The following is a 26,868-nucleotide window of genomic DNA, read 5'->3' as shown; positions in this document are numbered from 1 at the left end:
GGTTCCCTTCCCGGGTGTGAGAGCTTCCCTCTGCAGAGGGGGAACTTCTCATACCTTAATATTCCTGGATGGGTTTTCCTGGTCCTCAGCCAGTTATGCTCTTGGTGCTGAGCGACCGCACTTGTAACCATGCTCAAGGAGCTGAGTGGTTGCAAGGCTGGGGGCATGAACCTTCAGGTGGCTATGCTCTTGGGGCTGCGCGGTCGCACCTGCAGCTTTGCTCAAAGGGCTGAGCAGCTGCAGGATCAGTCTGGTGATCTCTCTCGTTCATGAGGGAGGCCACCCTTAAGGACTCCTCTTCGGAGGATTGCTCCTTATAGGTCAGCTTGCTGATCCAACGGCCCTAAGGGGTGCCATCACCAGTGTCTTCAAGTCTCTTCTACGAAGTGTTCACCTATCGTTCGCGAGAGAGGCCACTCATAGAGACCCCTCTTCGGAGGATTGTTCCTGATTAGACCAGTCATCTCCAAGACCTGCCGTCTCCGTTCCTGGCTGCTGACTCTCTGGGCTCCCTCGCACCCTGTTATCCAACGGGCACCGGTCCCTTCGGGAGGAAAGGGGCTTTCTCACATTGTGAGTAAGTCCCTTAAGCGCCAGGTATCCCCTGCGTGCTAATGTTCTCCTGCGCGCTTGCGCTCGCCTGCTGTTCCTGAGACTGCCATCCAGAGACATCCTGTTCCAGGAACTGCGCATCAGCGTTCACCTGCGCATCAGCGCACATCGTTGGAGTTTCCTGAGATAGCGCACAGGCGCTCACCAGTGATTCAGCCTGCGAGCGTCTCCTAGTCTCTTCTACAAAGGGCACCTCTCCCGTTCTCGGGAAAGGTCTCTCATAGAGACCCTTCCTCGGAGTATCAAGCAGATCTTCCAGTGTTGAGCCAGCTGACCTACCAATCTTCCAGCTCTACCTTGCACTTCAACGAAGGACTTCAGCTCTGGACTCTGAAGCAGTCTGCCTACGGTCCTCATCGAAGGATGACCGCCCCTTTTTAAGGACACATCCCTGTTCCTGATCGTCCTGTCAGCTGACCCTGCATCCTAGCGCACTAGCAATGCGCGCGCGCCGATGATCTTACGCCTACGATCTTCGTACGTGTGTAAGCGCCGACGATCTTCTTTCGCGCGCAAGCGCTGACGATCTTCCTACGTGCATAAGCGCCGACGATCTTCTTTCATGCGCAAGCGCTGACGATCATCCTACGCGCGTAAGCGCCGACGATCTTCTAGCGCCAATGATCATCTTATGCGCGCAAGCGCCGACGATCTTCTTCGCGCCCGGGTACCGATGGTCTCCCGTGCGCGCGCCAACAAACTCCTACGCGATGCAGCACGCTCCAACATTCTGGTCCACACGGGCTCTTCATTCTGATCCTGCACATCAATATGATTCCTGGTTTGTATAGTTAGGAAAAATACAAATTATCTCCGAATTTGTCATGTTGGTGCACTGACCAGAACTTATATTTTTATGAAGGCTTAAATCAAAGGCTGATAATCCATTTGCTCCATAAATTGCTATTCCCTAAATGCTGGATTGTCATTAGTTCTTTGTTTAAACGTGGAGTTTTCCTGTTTGCTGGAGATAGCTTCTTGCAGAAAAATGCTAACAGTCTGCGGCTGTAGCCTGCTCGGTTCCTGTCCCCACCGCTGTGTATCTGTGGTCAGCGTAAGTGACCTAGTGGAGTGCGGAATCACTCAAGCAGCAGAATTAGGGACATTTTTTGTTTCTTGAAGTAAATTCAGCGAAAGGCAGACTTGTTTCCTATATGAGAAGAGCAGTCTGACTGTTGCTGACAATTTTTTGGTTGGGCTGCTGTAGCATGCTTTTTGATAGCATTCAATTGGGTTTGATTACATTTTTGAGCCTCCGTCCCAAACCTTCAATGAAAAATAGCACAGGCTGTTTGGTTGCTCGTGTTCTTTCTTGATTCCAATCTTATGTCGTATTCTCTGGCAACCATAGTTGCTTGGTAACACAGTGTTGTTTATGTGGTAGTTACTGCTCATGGGTGGTCGACTGAGTTCTGCCAATGTCGGGACTAAGAGATTATCATCGGTCATTTTTAGGAAATCCTTGAGGGACATAGAGATGTATAATCTTTTGTTGGCAGGATGTGTTACTAGTTGTCGGAGTTCTTTGTATATGTGTTGGGGCCATTGATTTCTTGAATGATGACCTTTTTTCTGCCTGTGATCTACCAGATCTTGTTTACTCTTAAGAATGAAGCATTGTAATTGACGGGGAACTAGATACCGGTCTTTGGTGTGTGTGCATAGTTCCTCAGACACCATTGCGGACAGACACGGCTAACAGAGTACGGCCCATCATAGGAATAAAGACCACTCCATTACCATACACCTGAAGGATATGTAACCTTGGATCGTTTCTCTGTTCTACGGGAGCCTTTCTCCATAGAATGTTTTTGGAGAAGTAGTTACCAATTGAAATCCTGGTACCTGGTCTGGGTACCACTCCCCTAGTGTTCATGCAAGTTTTTACGCTAGTCTCTTTTGAGCACTTTCTATCGGGACTCGTCTACAGAAGCGACAGGTCTCGGTGAGCTCTCCTTTCTACCCTCCTACAGGGGGGACTCGTCAGCATCAAGACAGACTTCTTTCTTGTCTCGATCTGCAACAGAGTTAATGTTCTGTTCCTACACTGCCTTCCAGATTGATAAAGACAAATCCTTCTAAGAATCCCTTTGTCGACGAGAAGGTTAGTCCTGCACGGCCACCTCCAAGCATTGACACCGATAATTTCCGAAGCTTTACTGGTTAACAACCAGCATTCTTCATACCTTCGGGTTAGGTGGCATCACGAACATGGGACGATCTACCTGGTAGTGGCACGATGAGTTATATTATGCTAAGAAATTTCCTCTCCTCCAAGAATCTAATGTATCGGAGGAGGGATGACATGGCTACATGAGTTTTTTTCCATCTAAGGGAAGTGATTTACAAAAGGAGCGCACCTGCTTCTCAACCTACTTGGTGAAGAATCCATTGTGATCCTTATATCATTGCTTGGCAGAAAGGCTTCTTAATCCAGGTCTTCACCATTTCTCGACCGGCTCGTTATTCAGCTAAACAAAATACTTCTTCTGTTCCCCAGTTCCAGTCTTTTGTCAGTGTTCGAGGACACCTTCATGGAAATTCTAAATGCTTTCTCCTTACTGCCCATTTTCCTTTTTCGCTTATTACTCCGCAGTCTGTAGATGATATTTGGGAAAGCATGACCCTGATCTCTCCCAAATAGCTACACACTAATGGCAATTGAGTCTGCTGTTTTCTTTTTCTCCTTTGTCGAGAAAGTTCCTCAATCTTTGTAGTGATGGATGTCGCTCAGGCCTTGATGCAGGTTTGCAATTAGGACTTGCGTCTTTACTTGTTTCAAGAATCGTTTGGACTCGTGACTTTGTGGGAACCTCAAGCCGCTGGCAACCTTTCACAATGTCGAAGGTTTCAAGTGATACTGCTCAAACCCGGGTGGCTGGCAGCAGATACGACTTTGACACTCTAGACTGTCCTTTACTAGTCTAGCCTTGACGAAGCAAGTAGGAACCGGCATATCTTTGCCAGTGTCACAAGTCATTCTGGAGGTTGAAAAATCTCCATTACCTTGGTTCAGGATTTTGTGGTCAGGACTTATAACTTGGCCGTTCATCACTTGAAGTCCTCCTCCATCTCATCCCTCCCTGCCTTCCCATTGAGAAGACACAACATCTCTTTCTAGAGCAACATTAAAAATAGGAGAAAAGATCCCAGAACTCTGATTCTGTCTGGCTTCATGGAACATTCAGATGTGCTTCTCTGGCTAGCTAGGAGACAAAGTAAAATGAATGCTGTCTGGCAAGGAAGCAAAGGGGTCATCCCGGGTTCGATCTCACGAAGTCTGATAATTTGGATCTATACCAGCTCTTGGGAAGAACCTGTCAGGAGCACAATTCTTGAAGGCTAGAGTTGGATAAGGACAGAACTGTTTCTCCTCATAATCTATGAGATAGACCTACAGGTCCCAGGATGCTAGTACTGTATTCTTTGCCTAGTGGCAATTCATAAACATATCCTGTAGCAAACCTAGCTCCTTCCCGTAAAAAGAAACATGTCGTATAACATAGCGATGGGAATTTAAGTTTAGACTGAGAGGTAATCGACTGGTTCTTCTACATGTTCTTAATTCCTCTTTCTCGGGGTTCAGCACATGCTTGAGTATGTACTGGATCTTACGCTAGATGTATGGAAGCCACACAATCAAGCAAATTTTCTACATATAAGTTTTATTTAGAAGTTTCTCTTCCATCCTCCTAGACGAGGGGAAGGATGGCTAAATGTATACAACCCATTATTCATAATGACCATACATCCTGACAACATATTCGTCGTGCGGATATAAGTTTTCCGTGACCGTCTACTAGCGCCTGATAGTGACCTAGCCTAATATCTGTTGCGTCTTCAGTTTATTAATATTTACCCCAAGGTTTTAAAATGATTCCATTTTCTTTCCTTTCAATAGACATGTGTCTAGTAAAGTAATGAGAGATTAACCGCTAATGGCAGGAAGCGAAGCATTATGGGCTCTTTGTCTTTCAATTTCTTTGTTGACTCGGCAATTGTAAGACTGATCCCCTTCCAGATTATAAGGTTTTTGCATTTAATGTGGTGTTCCTTTGGGTTTGTTAGAGTTATGCATGGAGATAGTACAGTACTGTACTCATTCATTTATATCTTATCGCGCCACTCGTGTATTTTACGTATGGCTCTGACATTTACTTCCTGTAGATCCACATCAGAACATGCAGGTCCCAGTGGGCAGTAGCGGATGTAGTAGATGGTCTGGGGTGATTCACCTCGGGCATTCAGCATTGGTGACATAGCCCTATTTCTGAAGTCCATCTCCTGTTTCCCTAATCATGGGTCTTGCTCTATTTAAGGTGGACCACTCCTTTCTGTTAAGGGACACTTCAGAAGGTGGGTGTTCACTAGGGTCAGGTAGTGCTCCATGGGTTGAATTACTGTCCCTCTCCCTCCATATCATCAATCTGTAGGCAGTTGGGTTTAGGTGTTCAGGATTCTCCACGGACATTCAAGTATTTTCTCGATTTTAGTCGCCACCTAGTACTGTGTTTTTAATAACCATGGTGAGGAGTGCATTTGCAACCGCTAGCTTTCACAGTGATCTTCGGGAGCAAAGGATGATTTTTTCTTATTCATTTCTTCAGAGCAAAATTATATTAAGACAAAGTCTGAAATGGTTGATGGTATTTAATTAGAAATTGACTTATTTGTCCAACAAGAGCCGTTCAATAGTTTTTGGACAAACTATAGTATAAACATTACAATTAGTGTTTGTGGTTTGAATTAGAATTAAAATTTTTCCTGTCTTTAAATGCAATGTTACAAGTTTAGCTACAGAAACTCACCAAGAATTGGATCTAAATATTATAAAAGCTTTGACGATTAAGGTTCAGGATATTAGGAGTATACTTACATACAGTATCTTGGTTTTAGCGGAAATGATTCTATGGAAAGAATTTTATTGGCAGTCTAATTGCTAGCATTTTGGTGTTTGCTGAAGATTGTCTTGAAGGATCCTGGCTTTCTTATCGTATTGCGGGGCTCTTGATCCTGTATTAGCTGCTGGTAATGCTGTCTTTTAATTTTTTCTATTTCGATTGATTTATAATTTTCCTATTTTTGAATTACTTCAAGTACTGTACCCCTAGATGAACAATCTGGAGTACTGTTTTTAAAGCTGTATTTTGAAATTGTTCGTTTCCCTCAATCTAGACCAGTTAAGTCTAGAATTTCATTTGTGTTATACAACATTTTATTTTAATTTTTTACCTATTTCTTTCCTTCACTAGTATCCTGCCTGCATCACTGTGTGGGAGTCAGCAGCAATATGAACATCAGGGGAGGTTCATAGAAATAAACATAGTTTTGATGGTAAAATGTGTTATTTCTTTACTGTACAGTACTTGCCTGATGTTCATATACATGCCCACCTTCCTCCCCACTGACTTGTGATGTCACGGCATAAGGAATACAGTACTTTCGCATTTCTCCTAGAAGGCAGGTAGGCTTTTCAATCATGTCAGTCGAAATTGATTTAACAAAAGTTTTGTGCCTTCTCCCGGTAAACGAGTTTCACATACAGTATTCCCAAAATATCTATTTTCCTCTCCTGCATCATCATCACTATTTCTTCCTCCTTTTCTCGTAAGGTACTGAGATTAATTGTCGCTATTCTAAGGGATTTACGTTTGTTGTTTTCTTGACCATGTGCGTTTTCGTTCCGAGTCCGGATGTGCCCGGGCATCCGTTGATCAATGGGTCTGTCCTGAAGCAAGTCGTGCGTTTGATTAGTGCCATCCATAAGCCTATAGCTCCAAAAGGTTACTGTATAGAGATTCCAACACCAACCCCGTACAGTCTTATGATAGGTTTAGGCCATTGCACCTTTACAAGGTTACACAGCTCCTTGCCCTAATGTATGTTGACCTTAGGGCCGCAGTACTTTCAACTTAAAAACTGAATAACAAGAGCACTTAGGGGTTTGTGTCTTGCCATTAATTGTTAGTGTGGTTCATTACTTTACTAGATGCATGTTTTATGGAAAATTGCAATTTTTTCACATCGCCCCCTTGCAAATAATTACCGTACATCTCTTCAGACAGGCTGCCAATGCAAGAGCCTCTGCTCCTCCGTCATATAAACAAGTTACTGGTGCGGAGTTTTCTTACGGTTTGTTTTATTTTCAGTTTATGGGATTTGGTACATCATAAGTGTAAAACACCTTTTTTTTATTTCTCCTGCCTGAACAATTTTCTTTTCCTTCCCTGCACAAATATTCAGTTGAGGTGATCCTGTCACTTTACTCATAACTGGAAGTCCCTTTATCCCCTTTACTAAAATTGTCAAATGGTCTTGTTTGCCAAGACTTTGATGCTGATGTTCTAATCACTTTGTATCATTGGTGTAACTGTTGTGACTAATATTGTCTTTATGTAGTACAGTAATCATAATTATTTTATAGTTGACGTATGGATATTGGTTGCGCTTTTGATTTCCCTCCACAAATTTATGGACATTGCCCTATGGGAACTTGCTTTGAATGTTAACCTTTTGTGGCAACCAGCCCATTTGGTTGCCTTTGATCATAGCAGTGGTGCTCTTTTGTACTCGGTGTACGTTTATTTTTATAGTTTTGTATAAGCAGATTATTCCTTCTTTACTGCTGTACAGTACTGCATGTTAACCCTTTTACCCCCAGGCTATTTGGAAATTTCCAACCCTTATCCCCCAGGGGTTAATTTTTTTCAAGTACATTTTGCAGTATATATTTTTTAAATTGCTCTAACAGCCTTAATTTTTGTCATAGAGAAGTCAGGTTGGTCTCATTCTCTTGGAAAATGCCCGAAGTTTTTCAAAAAATTATCAAAAATATGCAAATAAAATTTAAATAGCAGTTTTTTACAAGAACGTACCGGTACGTCCATGGGGGTAAAGGGATAAGTTTTGTGAAACGTACCAGTACGTCCTTTGGGGGTAAAAAGGTTAAGATTTGGGGAACTATGAAAAATATAAAGCCAAATGTGAATAGTTCAAATTGAGACAACAGGATGCCAATGTTTCATGTTTCTAATTCCATTGAATGTACTTAACATGGCCATCTTACCTTTGTTGAAGCTTTGCTTATTGGCAGAATATTTCTGGCATATGTACTTCAGCCTTATTGTATTTTCTTTACTGGTGATGGTGCAAATAATATGAGCACCTTAGTTTGAAGCCCTGGTAGGTAAGATCTATTGTCTCCCTCTAACATTTCTAAACAATTTTATAGAAATTTCCCTTTTGATATAGCTATCTTATTAGTAGTTTTTTTTTCAATCATCTTCTTTTGGCTCTAACATAGTATGTAAGGAATGCAGTCTTCCAACTACACGGTAATTAGGACCGTTATTTTGGTGTTCTCTTACTGCATATCAAACTAGCAATGCCACTAATGAAATTGTGAATAGGTTCTGTATACACAAAGACCTATAATAGGCAGGAATTCTAACAAAAAATTGCTTTAAAGTGATGATCCCCAATTATACATGAAAACTCATTTACACTCATTGTCAGGAAGGGAAAGTGACATAAAACTGATGATGATGATCCTAACTCTTGCTCACAGCAAAATGAAAATGTTAAATACAATTTCCTTGGTCCTTATAAGGCACACATCTATTGTATACACTGTACAGGAATGAGAGAGTGTATCTGAAACGTCGTAAGGTACTGTACGTACAAAACAGCAAGGCCACAAAGACTTAAAAACAGTCCCAACTATTTTACTAATGTAGTCAAGTGAGCAACAACATTAAATATGACTGATTTGAATTTTATTAGGAAAAATTAAACAACTCTTAACTGCAAAACCTTCAGTGAAATCTAGAACCTCTTGATTGGAATTTGATTCAGGGTTGCATTGTCTACCAGTTCATCCAGTTTTTGTTCATCGCTTTGATTATTTTTAGTCATTTTCCTCTGAATCAAATTCCAATCAAGAGGTGCTAGATTTCACTGGAGGATTTGCTGTTAGTGTTGCTTATAATAAAATTCAAAGCCGTTACATTTAATGCTGTAGCCCACTTGACTGCATAAGCGAGATAGTTGCGACTGTTTTTGAATCTTTGCTGCCTTGCGGGTTTTGTATGTACAGTACCTTATGTTTCAGATATAGACTCCCATTTCTGTACAGTGTATATACTATGTGTGCGCCTTATAAGAACCAAGGAAACTTTTTTGACGTGTTTTATTTTGCAGTGATTCTATTGCCTGTGATAATTCTCTTGCTATCCTTGGAAACACCCTAAAAACTACATGCCTATGTTTTGACTGTAGACAGGATGGTACAGCACTTGTGACCTACCTTTGCCATGGATTAGAGACCTCATTTTGAAGGCGCTGTGTCTGGCCTTACTTGTTAAGCTAATTGACCTTGATTTATGATAATTGGCAACAGCATTGGGATAGTATATAAGATAAATAACGAATGTTATATATCCCAATAGTGGGAGACTACTCTTTGTTGTCTCCGCATTGGTCACACTTTTTTGACGCATGAATTCCTGCTAACTGATCAACACCAGCCTTATTGCGACAACTGTTTGGTACCCTTGACAGCGAGGCATTTGTTGACGGAATGCCCCATTTGTAGTACTGAAAGAACTAGAAAAATGGTATGTTTGAGAAGGTGAGGATGGCAGGTTCATCCTTGCCAAGATTCTTGGACGTGATGTATCGTAGTTTGCTAGCAGTATTTTTAGATTTATTTCAGAAGCAGGTCTTCTGAAAAATATTTAACTTTTATAATGACATCTTCGCTTTTATGGTTTTAATTGAATATCCTTTTATTCTTTATTTATGACAAATGATATTGGCATCAGTGACCTTAGATGTCAGGAGGCCAGAAAATTTCAAACCTATCAATTAATCAATTGACCTTGTGTACAAAACTTGTTTGTACAGTTTCATGTTTTTTTTTTTACCAACTGAGACATTTAGCCTTGTCACTTTCTGCTTTTCCATCTAGAATGACATAACATATTCTAAAGTAACCATGATATACAGCATTTTGACATTGTTACATGAGACTTCTGCACTCTGAAAATGATTATATTTTCTTTAACTTTTGTCAAGTTTCATTCAGGATGTAAAAAAGGGACCAGTCAATGTTCTACTGAGTATGAGAGTGAATGGCCCAGATGTATAGGAGTTTGTTTACTATTCTCGCATATTATCCTGAGCTAAGAAATAATAGAATATTAAAGACTTACCTCCATAAACACATCTGCCTTGCCTTACCATCCCCGTACAGTGCCAGGGTGTGTGCATCCTAGAGAAATTGTCTCTCACTAAATGAATAACCAAAAGATATACAGTACTGTAACAGCCATGCAAGATAGAATTTATATCGTATTATACATCCTGCCATGTCTTTTAATCAGTCTACGTCAATATCTTCTTGAAAAGGTTTTACGTCAACTCTTCCCTCTATGGTTGTCAGTTTTGTAATTGTTCTCCTTAACTCCTATCAGTTCTAGGTCTTCATCTATCCCCATTTCCATGAGCATACCCTTATGTGCTACAGCTCAGAGTAAAGCTAAATGCGCTTCAGTATATGCCAATAAAAGGCGTTTGCAAATCCATGGATTTTAGGTATAGGACCTTTGGGTCAAGATGGCCTATTAAGAAGGACTTTTATGTTGCTTATGACCTGAGATCTATTGATAGCTTAATTATTAGATTAACTGTGACTCTTATACGTAAACTACCTGAGATCTTGTGTAATGGGAAACTCGGAGGTACAGCAGATGTCACCATGATGCCTGTGGTTACCGGTACGAGGATGACCTCGGTTGTTGATAGATTGACTGGAAACACGATCACGTGGCATCAGTGCCTCATATTCATGGCAAAGACCTAATCCAGGAGGAGAATTAAATACAACTAAGTAGCGTTTACACTCATGGTAGCATAAAACTACAAGGGATGTCTTCTGTGAATTTCAGAGTTCTGTAGTCACTGTTCTGTGTCCTGCGAGACCCTCTATAGCTTCATGTCCACTTTGCTTTCTTGTCTCATTGGATGGAGATGGTTTCATGAAAATGAAAATTAATTGGAGTTTAGTTTAAGGTCACTATTATTAATCAGGTGTTATTAGATTGTAACTTCGGTAACCACAGCTTCCTTCATTAATCTAGAGAAGGAGACTTTCCTGTTCTAGGCTGTATGACATAGATAGCAGTTCAGATCCACCAGGTGATGGTTCCCTTAAATGCTAATATCTTTACCTCTTGATTAACTTTGCAATTGTGTCCTTGATGTATTGAAGATTCTGAGCTCTGAAAAGGACATGGATACCCTTCTTTATTTCTTCTTGTGCTTTGTTTTCTGCCTTCAACATTAACACCAGAATACTGTGGTTGGGAAGTAGCTGGTTTTGTCCGCAGATGGTCTGTGGGTCGACATGGGATGATGTTGGGGAAACAGTGTGGGATATTATTGATGTGGGTATGAGGGCGGGTATGGTGTGGGTGCAACGTGTAATGAAATTAATAATTAAAACCGTTGTTTAAAAGAATGCTCTCTCTCTCTCTCTCTCTCTCTCTCTCTCTCTCTCTCTCTCTCTCTCTCTCTCTCTCTCTCTCTTTCTTTTGTGAGTGTTGGGAAAGACATAAGTATTCTGGGAGGGTCTGATGTGCACCCAGTGAGCCTTTCTGTCTTGATGAAGTGGCCATGACTGTGGAAGTTTACTGCACATGGCTTTCATCCACACAGCAGTTGCGTTTGAATATGGGAGGGATAGATTTTTAATTTACCTAGGAGCCACCCACTGTTACTAGAAATTGTTTTTTTAATGAAAAATGCATACACACAACAACACACACACATATACTGTATTGGCTGTTTGAGATGTTCAAGAAGTTTTCATATTGAAAATTAGGTTTAAGAAGAAAAAGGTTTATTGCTATTTAACCAACTGCTTTTATCGTTTCAGGTTTTAAATTCTGCTCGTGATAGGCCGTAACAAGGGACAGTAACAAGGCCCCACCAGTGAAAAATAGCTCAGTGTGGAAAAGAAATAAGAAAATAATAAACTATGAGAAATAGACTCTAGAAGGAACTGTCGAGCTCTAGCGGAACTAGAGCTCCAGTCCAGCGATTGCCTTCAAGAGTCCAAGTAAGTATTTTTGTATTTGTAGGTCCTGTTCATTTTTTTTAATTTTTGTATTTATGAACAGATGGATCCGTTTATCAGGTGTAATTATTATTATTGTTATTATTGTTATTAATATTATTACTATGATTATTATTACTTGCTAAGCTACAACCCTAGTTGGAAAAGCAGGATGCTTTAAGCCCAGTGGCCCCAACAGTGAAAATAGCCCAGTGAGGAAAGGAAACAAGGAAAAATAAAATATTTTAAGAACAGTAACAACATTGAAATAAGTATTTCCTATATAAACTATAAAAAAACTTTAAAATTACAAATGGAAGAGAAATTACATAGAATACTTGTACCTTGCCACTGAATTGTAGACAATGCTCTTTTACATGGGTCTCTTGCTTCTTGTACAGTATTATTATTATTATTATTATTATTATTATTATTATTATTATTATTATTAGGTACAGACAACCCCAGTTGGTACGTGTATAAATTACAGGACCAACACATATTTGGAATGCTGAAATCCATTATGTCCAGTGCTTGTATAATATTTTACCAAAATCCATAGTAAGCTAAACTGCTGGTTTTGATGTTATTAAATAGAGATATCACGAAATCTGAAGTTAGTGATATCATTTCAAGAAGTCTTTTGGTGCCTTGCTCCTCTGGCTAAAAGATTGATTTTGAAATTACTGGTGAGTGATGAGTTTGTGAAGTATTGCTTCATAAAATTGTAGGAACAGTTAGAAAACGTTTAGCCAGTCATCTATCAAGGGGGAGTTTTCATTCTTCCTCACTTCATTCATTCATTCTACTAGGTTTGTTTGTATAAGGCAGCTCCCAAGGACCTCTATATCTTTATTCGTTATGGTTTCTTCCATTAATCTTATATAAAGAAATTGGTAAACTGTATTTCAACATCTGATGTTCCTACAACTGAATCTTCTTTTAAGATTGTTACCATACTGTAGTAACATTAGGTTACATAATGAATGTTTCTGAATGCCAGGATCTACAGATGGTATGGTACAATTTCTTTAGATTTACATGATACGGTGTTACTTCTGCTGTCACCTCATGAAGACAGCAACATCTTTGGACTTCTTGAGCATAAATTCCAACCAGTCCTTGCTTGTTTTATCGATTTATCTCTTGTCATTCATTTTGCTGCAAGTTTGAGCTTCTGAAGGTCCAATGATTCAACTGTCTGATTAGCTTTTCATTCCAGAGGGTTTCGCAGCTTTGCCATTGTGCAGCTTGTCAGATGTTTACTTGTAATTCACTGACGAATCATTCAGAATGGAATTATGATATTCTCGTGCATTATTTTGTCAGTTATTTCAAATACCACCGAAAAAAGTGCAAGTATTCCCCTTTCTAATGTTATCTCTTCAATAGTATTTTCATACAATCAACAAAGTTACCTATTGCCTATCACAGATGCCTCTTATACAAACACAGATCTCAAAGTCCTATTGGCTGAAAGGTGGAAAGGTTGTTCTTGGACAATATGGCAAAGACTATAGAATATACTGCTTTTCCAATTGCTAGGGAGGATATAGGAATGTGAGTCTTGGGTATGAAGACGATGATATCTTCTCCACACTAGAGTGGTGCAGAATTGACCAGAGCCTTTAAGAAGAGGGAGTAGGTTTTTCCCATGCAGAGCCATCAAGTACTTACTGATTTTGATTGAAGTAGAGTAAACACCATTGTTGCCTTATCACAAATGTGCTATCATTCCTCTTTTGATATGGATGCCATTTTCTGGCAGGAGTATGCAGTTTTAATTAGTCATGTTCATCTTTTTTTCATTGAGATAATAGTTCATCCAGTTGTTTTGTATAGTTTCAATGATTATTCTTGTGGTGTTGCAGTGGAATAACTATTTCATTATACTGGGTCTCTTTCCATGCATAGGTTTATGGAAATTTAAAAGTGCATTTGATAGCCAAGTTAGTAGCAATGAAGCTGATTACCAGACGGTGTGCTGTTCCATATCCTGCAGTACCTACTTGTACAATTCAAAAGACTTTGGTCATTAGAAATAGCTAGAAGTAGGTCCCAACTAAGTAAATGTTATTATTGTACAGTACCTGTACTTCAAACTTTTACCCTCGCCTATACTGTACAGTATAGTGCCAATGCAGTGGAAGGTTGTAATATTCTGTCTGAAAATATTGATGATTACCTGATGCTGGAGAATATTCATTTGCAATTGCATGTTCCAATCTCCAAGTATTTAAAAGTCAATTTCTTATAGACAATAGTGAAACGGATATAAATTACAGTTTGTTAGAAATTATTAATTGAGAATATATCTCACAGTATGGCTTTAAGGAGATTGTCTTATTACAGCAGCTAGTCTTATAAAGTCAGTATGTCTCATCTCTTTGGTTTATTTAGGATGATCTGACCATTCATCCAATGTTAACATTATAATGCTCTGGTTCCCACTTTTTGACTCTATTTTAACCTCTTCTTTTTTTTTTTAATACTACAATCAAGTAAAAGTATCTTCTTCTTTCCCACTGTTATCCCTACATTGAGGGGATCAGTTGCCCTGATGTGCCCTCTCCTATGCCTTAGATATTACTAATAGCATAAGGCTTGGTTAAAAATTTGGCAGATGGTTCTATGATCGTATGCCCTTTCAGTCATCAACCACTTATTGATGGTGGGCCTAACCATTGACTAAATAGTCCAACTGCAAGGCAGCTTTTTCCACAGTTATTGGCAGTAGGCCATCTAGCCTTTTGCTAAAAAGCAAGATTGCAAGGGAGCAGCTGTCCTTTCAGTCCTTTCTATGATATGGACATACGGTGGTAGAATTCTTGGTAGCATTCTTGCACCCCTACCACAGATTGAACAACATACCAAAAGTATGTCTATTTAAAATGACTGACAGACAAATTAGCAACTTCCCAAATGGTCAGTGAAGTTATATGTTACTTTATCGCAATTTTTCTTATACACAGAATTTGCCAATGCCTGGGATTTAAAAGGATTAATATTAAACTTCAGATTTATCATAATGTTAAAACTATGCTCTACCACATCAGTTTTTTTATATTTATTTATCCATAATTCAGTGCTTTTTTTTTTTCATTTTTACTTTCACACTTCCCCAAGAAAGGTTAGTTCACCAAACTTTCAACTGGGCTCCACAGGGCACTAGAAGAGTTGGAAAACCCAGACCTATGTGGCTGAGGACTATGCAGTGTGAAGTATGAGATGACGAATGTAGAAGTATTGATTTAAAAGCTTAAGATAAAGACGACTGGCGAAATCTAACCGAGGCCCTTTGTGTCAATAGGTGTAGAAGGAAATGATGATGATGAAGTTATCCTTCATCACAATTTAACTGTTGTCATTATTCATGTGGGTAACTGTGATTACAGATTAGGTACAATTGTACAATACTGTACTCATTTAGGCAACAAATGATTTCGTGTACATAAGATTTGTCTTATGTCATCATCAACATTTTCCAAATTCTGCATGAAAGAGTTCAGGATCCAGTTGTCACAGGTTTGCAGCTCTCCACACAAGAGGTAACCCTCAAATGAAGTACTCAGCATCTGCATATGTCCAAAACATTTTGCAACAAAGACTGAACGCAGGGTAGCATTTTCCATGACTCCCATACGGGAGAAATTGACCAAAATCTCCATCTTCACACACTTAATCCTCATGACAAGTTTTTCTTTGAAAGCAGTTAATTTCTAGCTTGCAGTCACAATGTTAAGTACCCTTCCCTGCAGAGAGATATTGAGTTCATTGAGTGCTAAATGCACATCAGCCAAAAAGGCAAACATCTGTTGCATCCTTGCCACTTCATTAGGATATTTGGTTTGGAACTTTAGGGGGTTTTTTTTTCTCTCTCTCTCTCTCTCTCTCTCTCTCTCTCTCAGAACACTCCTGAAGCAAAATTAATTTTCAGGAAAAGTATGAGCATATAAGTATATATTTTGCTTTAATTATTCAGAGGCATCCTTGCACCCTTTAGGAACTGTGTGCAAGCACCACTGGTTAAGAATCACTGCTCTAGTGCATTGTCAAATTTTTGTCACCATATCATAAGAATTGAATAAATTGCAGAGTATATGTTGTTCAATATAATTAGTTTTAATTAACACATAGAATTATTTTCTTTGTAAGTGGAGTTTCTTAATTGGCTGTAAAGTACAGTACTGTGCTTGAGCTTTTATATTTGAACAATGTTTATAAGCCCATCTGAGGCGAATTAATTTTTGTCAAGACTATTGATGTTAGTCTCCTTTCACACACTTTTATTTATTTTATTTGCCCTTGCCTTCTACCATTGTGATTTTATAACTGGGGTTGCAGGGTTACTTATAATGATATGAAATATGATTGTAATAGTAATATTTAAAGAAAATTATACTTGTAACTTACTTTAGCACCCCTCATGACGAGATGAAGACCTCGGCTCTGTTCTGAGCAGTAGGTGATATGGTGTACAGGATACATTGGTCCTGGTCTCTATGATTTTCCTGAAAAAGAAAATACTTACTTTACAGAGAAAGGATTAATGAGAAAGAAAGAAACTTATCCCAAAGATAAATCTCTTTTGTAAAAACTGTATTACTTTCTCCTTTTTTTTTTGTGGGGCTTGGATAACTAATGAGTGATTCCTAATCACTCTTACTGTTAATAGGCTTTTAAATTTTGCTGTATACTTATACGGTATTTACAGCGCTCATTCTGTCTCCTTTTTTTTTTACTCACTTACAAACATTCTTTTTGCTGTAACTTTTCCGTGCAAGTTCATGGACTTTTAGTCTACTGATGTTTGAATAAATGTTCCCACTTCAGTCCAAGACCTGAGATTGGAAACTGCGCTTGAAGTGTGCCAGTAATCAGCAACTTCTTAGGGAAAGGTTTATTTTGGTCTTCTATTTACAAAGAAAACATTCATAGTATAGATTTAGAGTTGAACATTACCTTAAACAAAATCAGCAATGCCTCATGAAGTTTGAGTCCTGCAGTCACTGTGCTCTGGTTTCTATGACTGAGTACTATAACTCAGCAGTGTCTGAGATTCCTTTAGGGAGAATTGCTATCCGTCAAAGATATACTGTACTTTAATAATAGAAGTATATCAACTTTGCTATGGTCTGTCAACAGTGGTTGGTCTTATCAGGTTGTATATTCCTGAAACAAACCTTCCTTCACAAAGCAAGAGAAGATTTTTTTTTTTGTTTTAGAATGTACAGTCTGTCATAGAAAGCAGTTTGGATCCACTGAACCACTAATTTCTCCCTTCTCCACGGACTTTACGATCTTGGCCTTGTTCTGTCGAATCTTATGATCTCGGAAAGTGATGTGACCTACGAAGAACAATACTCTTTCATATTCCTTGTCTACCCTTCTTAGTGTTCTGTATGCTTTACTATGATTCTTATGTCTGCAGTGCTCTTTTGTGTGTGATTGCAGATGGAACCTATACCTGCTAAGTTGCGGAAAAATGTGTTGCTTTGATAATGAAACTTTAGATTCTAGACTGCTTTAATTTAGGCTGGGCTTATGATTCACTGTTCTGTACTGTATGAATGTATTAAAGAGAAAAAAATTAAATATGCAAACATTTAATGGGGCAGTTTAATATACTTGTGGTGCAGTAGCATCAGTTTTTTATCCCCCATGTTCCATTTTTGGGAGTTATTCTGGTCATTGTTTATGCACACTCATTTTCATGCATTACATACAATATGAAATGCATGTGTGTGTGTGATGGTACACTTATAACACTTGATTATCAAGATAGTATTTAAGGAGGCTAGAATTTTGGTAATTTAGCTCCTGAATGAATTAGTGTTGCATTTATAGATTAAATTATTTTTTTTGTTATTATTATTATTTGCTAAGCTACAACCCTAGTTGGAAAAACAAGATGCCATAAGCTCAGTGGCCCCAACAGGGAAAATAACCCAGTAAGGAAATGAAACAAGGAAAAATTAAATATTTAAAGAATAGTAACATTAAAATAAAAATTTCCTATACGAACTATAAATACTTTAACAAAACAAGAGGAAGGGACATTGGATAGAATAGTGTGCCCGAGTGTACCCTCAAGCAAGAGAACCCTAACCCAAGACAGTGGAAGACCATGGTACAGAGGCTATGGCACTACCCAAGACTAGAGAACAATGGTTTGATTTGGAGTGTCCTCCTAGAAAAGCTGCTTACCATAGCTGAAGAGTTTCTTCTACCCTAACCAAGAGAAAAGTAGCCACTGAACAATTGCAGTGCATTAGGTAACCCCTTGGGTAAAGAAGAATTGTTTGGTAATCTCAGTGTTGTCAGTTGTATGAGGATAGAGTAGAATCTAAAAAGAATAGGCCAGACTATTCGGTGTATGTGTAGGCAAAGGGAAAGAACTGTAACCAGAGAGAAGGATCCAATGTAGTACTGTCTGGCCAGTCAAAGGACCCCATAACTCTCTAGTGGTAGTATCTCATCGCAGTGATATAAAGTATTCGCCTTATTTGATATACCGTAGGCTATACTTCTTATTTGCATTTGATAAATTATATTAAACTTTGTGTATGGTTGCATAGACTAGTCAGCGTAAGACAAAGATATGGAATTAGTACAGTAAAGCCTTGGCTAGGTATATATTAATTAATTTGACCACAGTTTTGACATATTTGCACTTGCTTGGTAATGATGTTAAACAATGGTTTATATAGTTGTATTCAATTTATTGCTATTTAATGTACTTCGGCGTCAGCCTCGCTTTGGGTTTATTTGTTGTTTGACTAGGCTTATTATGCGATTAAAATCAGGATTTGTCGTTTTGAGATTTTCTCAGGAGTTATATTGCTTGTAAAATCTTTATAGCATTGAGTAATAATATTAAGCTAAAGCTTACTCCTCTTGGTTATCTACACACACACACACTGAACAGTCTTTTTCTTCCCCACCTTTGTTTTCCCTACATTAAGAGGTTGGTTTCCTGATGCGTCCTCTCCAATGCCTTCTATCAAAGGCATCCTCTTCCACCAAACCTCTTCTCTCCATATCATCCTTCATCTTATCTCACCATCTAATTCTCTGCCATCCTCCTGATCTTCTCCCCCTAACAGGTTCCTCCTAAGTCCTCCTCACTCCCTCCCCACCATCCATCCTTAACACGTGCCCACACCATCTCAGTCTTAACACTCTTATCATCTCAGTAATCTTCGCTACAGTCAGTAAGTTTAGCTTGGTAATTATTCAAGTACTTCCCTTCCTGAAATTACTCAAAGGAATTGTCGAGTAAGTGTTATATCTATAGTAATTAAATCTACTGTATAGATCTTGTTCAGTTAAGCGAGTTTTAACTGTTCTTGCGAGTGGAATTCCATGAATGGGTATGGGTAGAGTTCTCTTGCTTGAGGGTACACCCGGGCACACCAGTCTATTTCATTTCTCTTCCTTTTTTTTTCTTTGAAGTTATATAGTTTATATATGAAAGATCTAATATAATGTTGTTACTGTTCTTAAAATATTTTATTTTAATTGTTCATTACTTCTCTTGTAATTTATTTTCTTATTTCATTTCCTCACTGACCTATTTTTTTCCTGTTGGAACCTTTGAGCTTATAGCATCTTGCTTTTCTAACTAGGGTTGTAGCTTAGCTTGTAATAATAATAATAATAATACAAATACTTATCCTTGATAACCTCCTAGTGATCAGTTAACTGTAGTGGGTTGCAGAGGGTGTTATAACTACAGTATTAGTATTCTCTAAAGGGAAAGGCATGTGAAAGGGTTTGATGTGCTCTTGGTGAGCTTTCTATGTTTATTAAGTGGCTAGGCTTATGGAAGTTTTCTGTACAAGGATTTCATCTACGTTTAGCATTTGTGTGAATTTGATCGTGATTATTTACTTTTCTTTTTCTAGGAGCCACCCACTGGTACTAGCAATTGCATATGAGGAAACACACATTATATGTATATATATATATTTATATATATATATATATATATATATATATATATATATATATATACATACATACATACATACATACATACACACACCCAGTCTTGTTTAAGGGTTTAGTCTGGCACACTGTTCTATCTTATTTCTCTTCCTCTTGTTTTGTTTTCCTTGTTTCCTTTCCTCACTGGGCTATTCTCCCTGTTGTAGCCCCTGGGCTTATAGCATCCTGCTTTTCCAACTAGAGTTGTAGCTTAGCATTTAATAATAATAATTGTATGAATACCCATTTAATAACTTTTTTTTTTCTACTTTCAATGTCTAATACTAAAGGATCCAGTATCGAAAAGTTTGTTTAAAACTATGAAAAGGTTCACTTTTTTCCAATATGGTTATTTTGGGTCAAATACTGTTAGTTCAAATGAATTATTGTCACTTCAGTTTGAAAGTCCAAATGAAAATATGGTTTTCATGGTATGGAAATTAAGATAAAATTTAGATATCACTGCTGATGATAAATTAAATATTTTTATTACAAATACTGTCCAGTGCTCTTCTTTGTTAAATCTTTCTTGCCTTCTTTTGTGATCTGGCTGTTAAAGGATTTTCTTGTATGAACAAGAGCTTATATTGTCAATGTGATACCTTGATCTACCAAAAGTAACAAGGTTTTTCTTCCTAGGAAATATTAGCATCAGTATTTCAGGCATTGTTTCAGATACTCTTGGCTAATTTTGAGTTATTCAGTAATTGCTGTACTTTCTAACAATGAATTTGGAAGCTCCCTTACATGGAATCAAAACTAAGCAGGAGTTCTCCTACAGAAGGGCACTCCAAAATCAAAACATTGTTCTCTAGTTTTGGGTAGAACCATAGCCTCTGTACCATGGTCTTCCACTGTCTTGGTTTAGAGTTCTCTTGCTTGAGTGTACACTTGTGCACCCCTATTTTGTTTCTCTTCCTCGTGTTTTGTTAAAGTTTTTTTATAGTTTAAATAGGATATATTTATTTTAATGTTACTGTTCTTGAAATATTTTATTTTTCCTTGTTTCCTTTCCTCACTTGGCTATTTTCCCTGTTGGAGCCCCTGAGCTTATAGCATTCTACTTTTCCAACCAGGGTTATAGCTTAGCAAATAACAATTTTAGTAATAGTAATAATACAGTAATAATGGTGATAATAATAATAATAATAATATATTCACCGTACCATTTGCTAAATCAGAAGAATGCTTTCTACATCTGAAGATTTGGTGAGATTTCTTACCTGCAAATTGTTGTTCTCCAATGATTTATTGTAGTTATAAATGGTAATTTGTATATCGTAATTTAGATATGTTACTTCACCTTAATTTTTCCCCAATCTCCATGAAACTGATTTGGCCAAAGGGACTTTTGTGTGTTCTAACCCAGTCTGGTTTTTACCAAGAAAAGAGAGGAAATTTTACCTAACCTACCAAAGGGCTCTCTTTGCTGAGCAGGTTGTCGGCTATTAATGCCAGCTTCTATTATTCCTATACTGTACTGAAGTAGGGTCGTATATTAATTCCAATGAATCATGTGGTATGGTACCATAAATTGCTAGCAATGGGGTCTATAAAGAATACATTTTAAAGGCCAAATAATTCATGTCATTTAGGAAAGGAAGGGGATCTAAAGTCATGCTTTTGTAACTTGATTAAGCTTATTGAAGCCACAGTATTAGGAGTGTTCTGTATGTCAGTCAATATTGGCTCTGAAGTACAGTATACTTTCTCTAAAGTAAGTGTCAACAAGGATAGAGTACTTCAAATTTAATTTTAATTCCCACTTCACAAAAGACTTTTGAACATCTATTGTTATATGAAAGAAGTCTATTATTGTTATTACTAGTCTACGTTTACCTTTCATAACCTTAGAGACATTTTTGTTAGACACTATGATGGCTATGGAATATGGGTTGTGCTAGTTCGACTTTTATTTCTTGATCATAGAGACCATATTGTATGACTAGGATATTCCTTGTGAACTAGTTATAGTCTGCTTAAACCATTTAGTGGCTGGAAATTAGTGGTCACTCTGTGCTTATGACTTTCAGATGTGTGATATGGACAGGAATATTGATTAACAGTAATGCTTTAGGTCAGTCTCAATCACTATCATCCTCATCATAATCTCCTCCTACGCCTATTGACGCAAAGGTCTCAACTTAAAGTAACAAGAACATTGGGTGTGTAGGAAATGCCCCCCTAAATCTCGATGAAGTCACTAGCAGCAGGGTGATGGATTGGATTTAAGGTGAGAGACGAGATGTCTTTTCAGCTTTTACTCCTGATGCCTGGCATATGATCATACTGGAATTAGTATGGACTGCCAGGGGTCATTCGCCTTAAATAGATATGCACTGCATATCACAAGGAACTGGCTATCCTTTGATAAATCTAGCCAGTGAATCCTCTACGGATTTAGTGTGTCAATAGCGTTTTCTTTTTTTTTTTAAACCTATAGAATTCTACAGAAGTCTTTATCTCCATCATCCAAAAATTTTGTTTTTAATATATGCAATAAATAAGATTTTTATTCATATAATTATAGGGTTACTGATATGCAGTGGTATAATGCTGAGCTATTATTTAAGAATTTTTTTGTATTCGTACTTTTGGCTCACACAATCCTCCCAGCTTTGAATGACTACTGTACCTTGGTCTTCCACTCTCTTGGGTTAGAGTTCTCTTGCTTGAGGGTACACTCAGGCATACAATTCTGTCTAATTTCTCTTCCTCTTGTTTTGTTAAAGTTTATATAGTTTATATAGGAGATATTTATTTTAATGATGTTACTCTTCTTAGAATATTTTATTTTTCCCTTTTCCCTTTCCTCACTGGGCTATTTTCCCTATTGGAGCCCCTGGGCTTGTAGCATCCTGCTTTTCCAACTAGGGTTGTAGCTTTGTAAGTAATAATAATAATAGCACAAAGGCAAGAGAATAAGGAGCAAAGTAAAGTAGACTACTGTACCAAATCTGCGGCCCAGTATGTGCGTTTGTCTACAATTCATGTCCCCAACACCATTTGATGGTATAGCACTGACAATGACATGATATACCAATATAATTTTGTATCAGATATTTAAAACTATTTTGGTGCTACATTAGCTAATCTGCAGTCCTGTTAACTTTATATCATCTACCTGTCAATCTACACTCCATGTAGTTTACGTGCTTATTTACATCTAAGATACAGTTTGTATCAACTACAAAACTGGTACAGGTTGATGAAAGCAAATACTGTACTATACAAGAACTATTTTTTCAACTATCTTATGCTTTATGCATTTCTGATTGGCGCAAACCATTTTTTCAAGCCCTTTGTGTATAAGTTACTACTGTGACCCTAAGAAAAACTGCATTGTACACTTAAAAAGGGAACATATGCTGTAATGAAATTGTCATGCTGAACAAGAATGCCTATTAATATACAAACACAAAATTTAAAAAGGTCCTATAATAGGACATGATGCAACCTAAGCTAACCTAACCTAGTACTCTAGGTCCTGGTTTACATTCTCTTCCAATTTTTCTCTTTTCTTCTGTCTAATTTTTTGCTTTTTCTTTGCGCAACTTTTATAATAATTTCATCAGATTGTTTTTTATAAGAATATTAGTAAATGTTTATGATCAGTACAGTATTTGGAATAAGATGCTGACACTGCATTATAATATTAAGTCGTTGTTCCCATTTGAATATTATAATGGAAGATAACTTTTGATTATTAATATGTAAACCATATATAATGGTTTAATCTGAATTTGCAAATGTACTCTTCAGAAGTTCAAACTTGCCGTGAATATTTAAACGTTTAACAGGCTAACATAAGTCATTCTTCATAGTTTATATATGACAGATCTATTTCAATGTTGTTACTGATCTTAAGACATTTCATATTCATGATTCATTACTTATATAGTTAATTATTTCCTTTCCTCATTGCACAATTTTGTCCTGTTGGAGCCCTGGGGCTTATAGCTCCTTGCTTTTCCAACCAGGGTTATAACTTTTCTAATTATAATTGTAATAATAATTATAACAATAACAATATTACTAAAGATTTTAGGTCTTTTGCTTTGTGAAATGCATTATTAACTATGAGATTTGTTAGGTTTTGTTCATATATATGAGTTAAAACTTTATATTGATCATTTTGTAATTGTTGAAATGGTTTGTATGTAAAGATGCTAGTGCTGTACTGAAAAATTATTTGATCTTTTCAGGTGTTTTAAGGCCTGGGAGAGCATCATGGCTATAAAATGTAAGTACCATAAATGTAATAGTTTTTGACTAGGATAAGGTCATGTAGACTACACTCTTATCATTCTATCCCCATTATTATTAGCCATTAATAGTCCACTACAGAACAAAAGCCTCAGAAATGTCCTTCCACTCAAGTCTGTTTGTGGTCTTTCTGTGCCAGTCCACACCCACAAACTTTCTTAGTTTGTCGATCATTCATCTTTTCATCATTCCCCTTCTTCTTTTGCAATCTCTAGGGATCTATTCTGTTATTCTTAATGCTCATCTATTATCTATCTTTCTCATTATATGCCCAGCCCATGTCCATTTCTTTTTCTTACATGTTAGAATATACTTTACTTTGCTCTCGTATCCACGTTGCTCTTTTTCTTTCTCTTAGAACTATTCCCATCATTCAGCAAAAAGTTTATATCCACGTTGTTTACTGGCCTTGAGTCCACAAGGTTTTTCACCATAGTCCTTAGTGACATGAGATGTCTTGTAGAAGAAAACAGATAATTGCAGGGATGGAGAAATAAGATTCTGAGTCATAAAGTTTTCATATTCCATACAGCAACAGGGTATAAACAATGGTGCTCTGCAAGGCAAGCAGCTTGTGCGAGGATGTGTATGCACAGAGTGCTGACAGTGCAACTTGTGTACATGCGTTTGTAATGGACAACATTTATAGAATTAACCCTTTTACCCCCAAAGGACGTACTGGTACGTTTCACAAAAGCCATCCCTTTACCCCCATGGACGTACCGGTATGTCTTTGCAAAAAAAATTCTTTAAAAATTTTTTTTTTCATATTTTTGATAATTTTTTGAGAATATTCAGGCATTTTGCAAGAGAATGAGACCAACCTGACCTCTCTATGACAAAAAGTAAGGCTGTTAGAGCAATTTAAAAAATATATACTGCAAAATGTGCTGGGGAAAAAATAACCCCTTGGGGGTTAAGGGTTGGAAATTTCCAAAGAGCCTGGGGGTAAAAGGGTTAAAGGATGCATTCAAAGAGTTATCTTGAACATACTAAGTAAGTTACTGTACTATTATGTAATAGTGTGCAAAGCAAATAACATACAGTGAATTTATGAAGTACGGAAGTACAAAGCAAGTTGCATAAGTGGCATGTGAGCTTTGTACACTATCTAGGTTTGTTTAAGCTTTGAGATCTGCAGGGAGTTTTAGAGGACATTGACGACTTACCATGTCAAGACTAGGGACCACACGGGATCATATTTGGGAACTTAATTGGGACTGGGCACCGGATATAAGAATTGATGTTTCTGACGTAGCGCTCAGCTGCTTGAGAGCAAATCTCTTACTCACATGATTGCTCTTCAGTAGTGACTTTTCTGATCGTGGCCCATCTGTGTGATGCTCGGTCCTGTCGGCAGCCGTGTTTGCCCACATTCAGCTTGGACAGGGGACAGGTGGGGCATCATAGTAGCATTGCACCTGGGCATCTCTGGCAGCAGCTCAGCAGTCACAGTCATGTGTCTTTTCGTGCTAACTTTCCAGGGACGACTGAGGATGAGCGGACACACATTACACAGAGAAGATGACCATATAGTACCTGAGCAGGAGAACGACCAGAATGGTTAGGCATGTTTCATAACTCGAGTAGGCCACATTCAAAGGCCCTCCAGTTGTATCCTTAAGGGGCCATTTTGAGGATCTAAGTGTTTAACAGCATTGACGGTGCAGTGGTTTGCGGACTGTGGCCAGAGGTAGCACCCAAACTGCCTAGTGTCCAAATGCCGACCACAACCCAACGTTCACTACACAAAAAATATACTACGGTGGAATAACCAAAAAATCTAGGTAACAGGTCAAGAGAACGGAGCACTGGGCACCACCCCTTGATTTATACTGGGCAAGGGGACCCAGCTAGAATCTTACTTCCTTTCTAAATTCCCTTTCCTTGGGCTAGCTGGATTAACATGTAAGATGACCGTTGATTCATTTCTGAGAAGTTAGCAGCATTTATAGATATAGCTCTATATTCTTTAGGTAAGATGGTTTTAAACTTGGGAAAAAAAATATCAGAACATTAGGTGAAAGGGAAAAAATTCTTTTATACTGACAATGGGACACAGTGTGAAAGGAAAAAAATTATGATAAATGACTTATTAGAAAGATTAAAATAAACAGTAGTTGAGAAAATGGACAGCAATGGGGTACTATGAACATCGTGAACACCCTTCAGTATGTTCTCAGCTGGAGTACAGCCAATCTCAATGTGGTGGGAATGGTTGCAGCTGAGAACTGCTCGGGATAAGTACTGGTCCCATTTCCGAGATTCCCCAGAAATCACCCTCAGTAACTCACCAATGGTACGATTCACCTGTTCCACTGCACTGTTACTAGAGGGTTTATACAGAGTTGTTTTCACATGTACAACATTGTACTGCTCCAACAACTCAGTAAATTCCTGGGAAATAAACTCAGGGCTGTTATCAGTCAATATCTGGACTGGAACACGAGGAATAACAGGAAAAACTCGGTCTTCAAGCGCCTGGCATATCGTACTGCTCCTCATTCCTTATGGGTACTGTTGTCTCCCACTTGGAATAATGCTCAACTACCATCAGACACCCAGTAAAACCAGTACTGGTTGTTGGGAGACTCACAAGATCCATAGCAACCAATTCAAAGGGAGAAGAGGTCACTATTTTCAAGGTCAGCGGGGCAACCACCTCCCTTGAGACCTTACAAGTCTGACATTCCCAACACGTCCGGCACATATCTCTGATCACATTAATCAAAGATCTGTGCCAGATGAGTCGACGGAGCATTGCAATCATTTTTCCAATCCCCCAGTGATCATTCTGGAGGTGTGTCTCGGCAACTAGGTCAATCAGGACATTGAAGGTGACTACTGGGACTACTGAGCCATCTGGATTCCGCTTCACTAGCAAA

The 26,868-nt window shown here is 38.2% G+C and overlaps 1 long non-coding RNA gene across 1 annotated transcript in view; it reads left to right on the top strand.

Annotated features, from left to right (window-relative positions):
- LOC137637193 (uncharacterized) overlaps positions 1-23,962 on the top strand; it is a 28,046-nt gene extending 4,084 nt beyond the window's left edge. The window contains exons 2-3 of the long non-coding RNA XR_011043443.1: positions 11,549-11,731; positions 23,923-23,962. This is a non-coding gene — a long non-coding RNA (uncharacterized lncRNA). The remainder of the gene's footprint in view (positions 1-11,548; positions 11,732-23,922) is intronic.
- The last annotated feature ends 2,906 nt before the right edge of the window (positions 23,963-26,868 follow it).

Source organism: Palaemon carinicauda, unplaced genomic scaffold, assembly GCF_036898095.1.
Source record: "Palaemon carinicauda isolate YSFRI2023 unplaced genomic scaffold, ASM3689809v2 scaffold574, whole genome shotgun sequence".
Classification (NCBI taxonomy): domain Eukaryota; kingdom Metazoa; phylum Arthropoda; class Malacostraca; order Decapoda; family Palaemonidae; genus Palaemon; species Palaemon carinicauda.
Note: the sequence above shows the minus strand (reverse complement) of the source record. Positions and strands in the feature narration are given on the sequence as shown.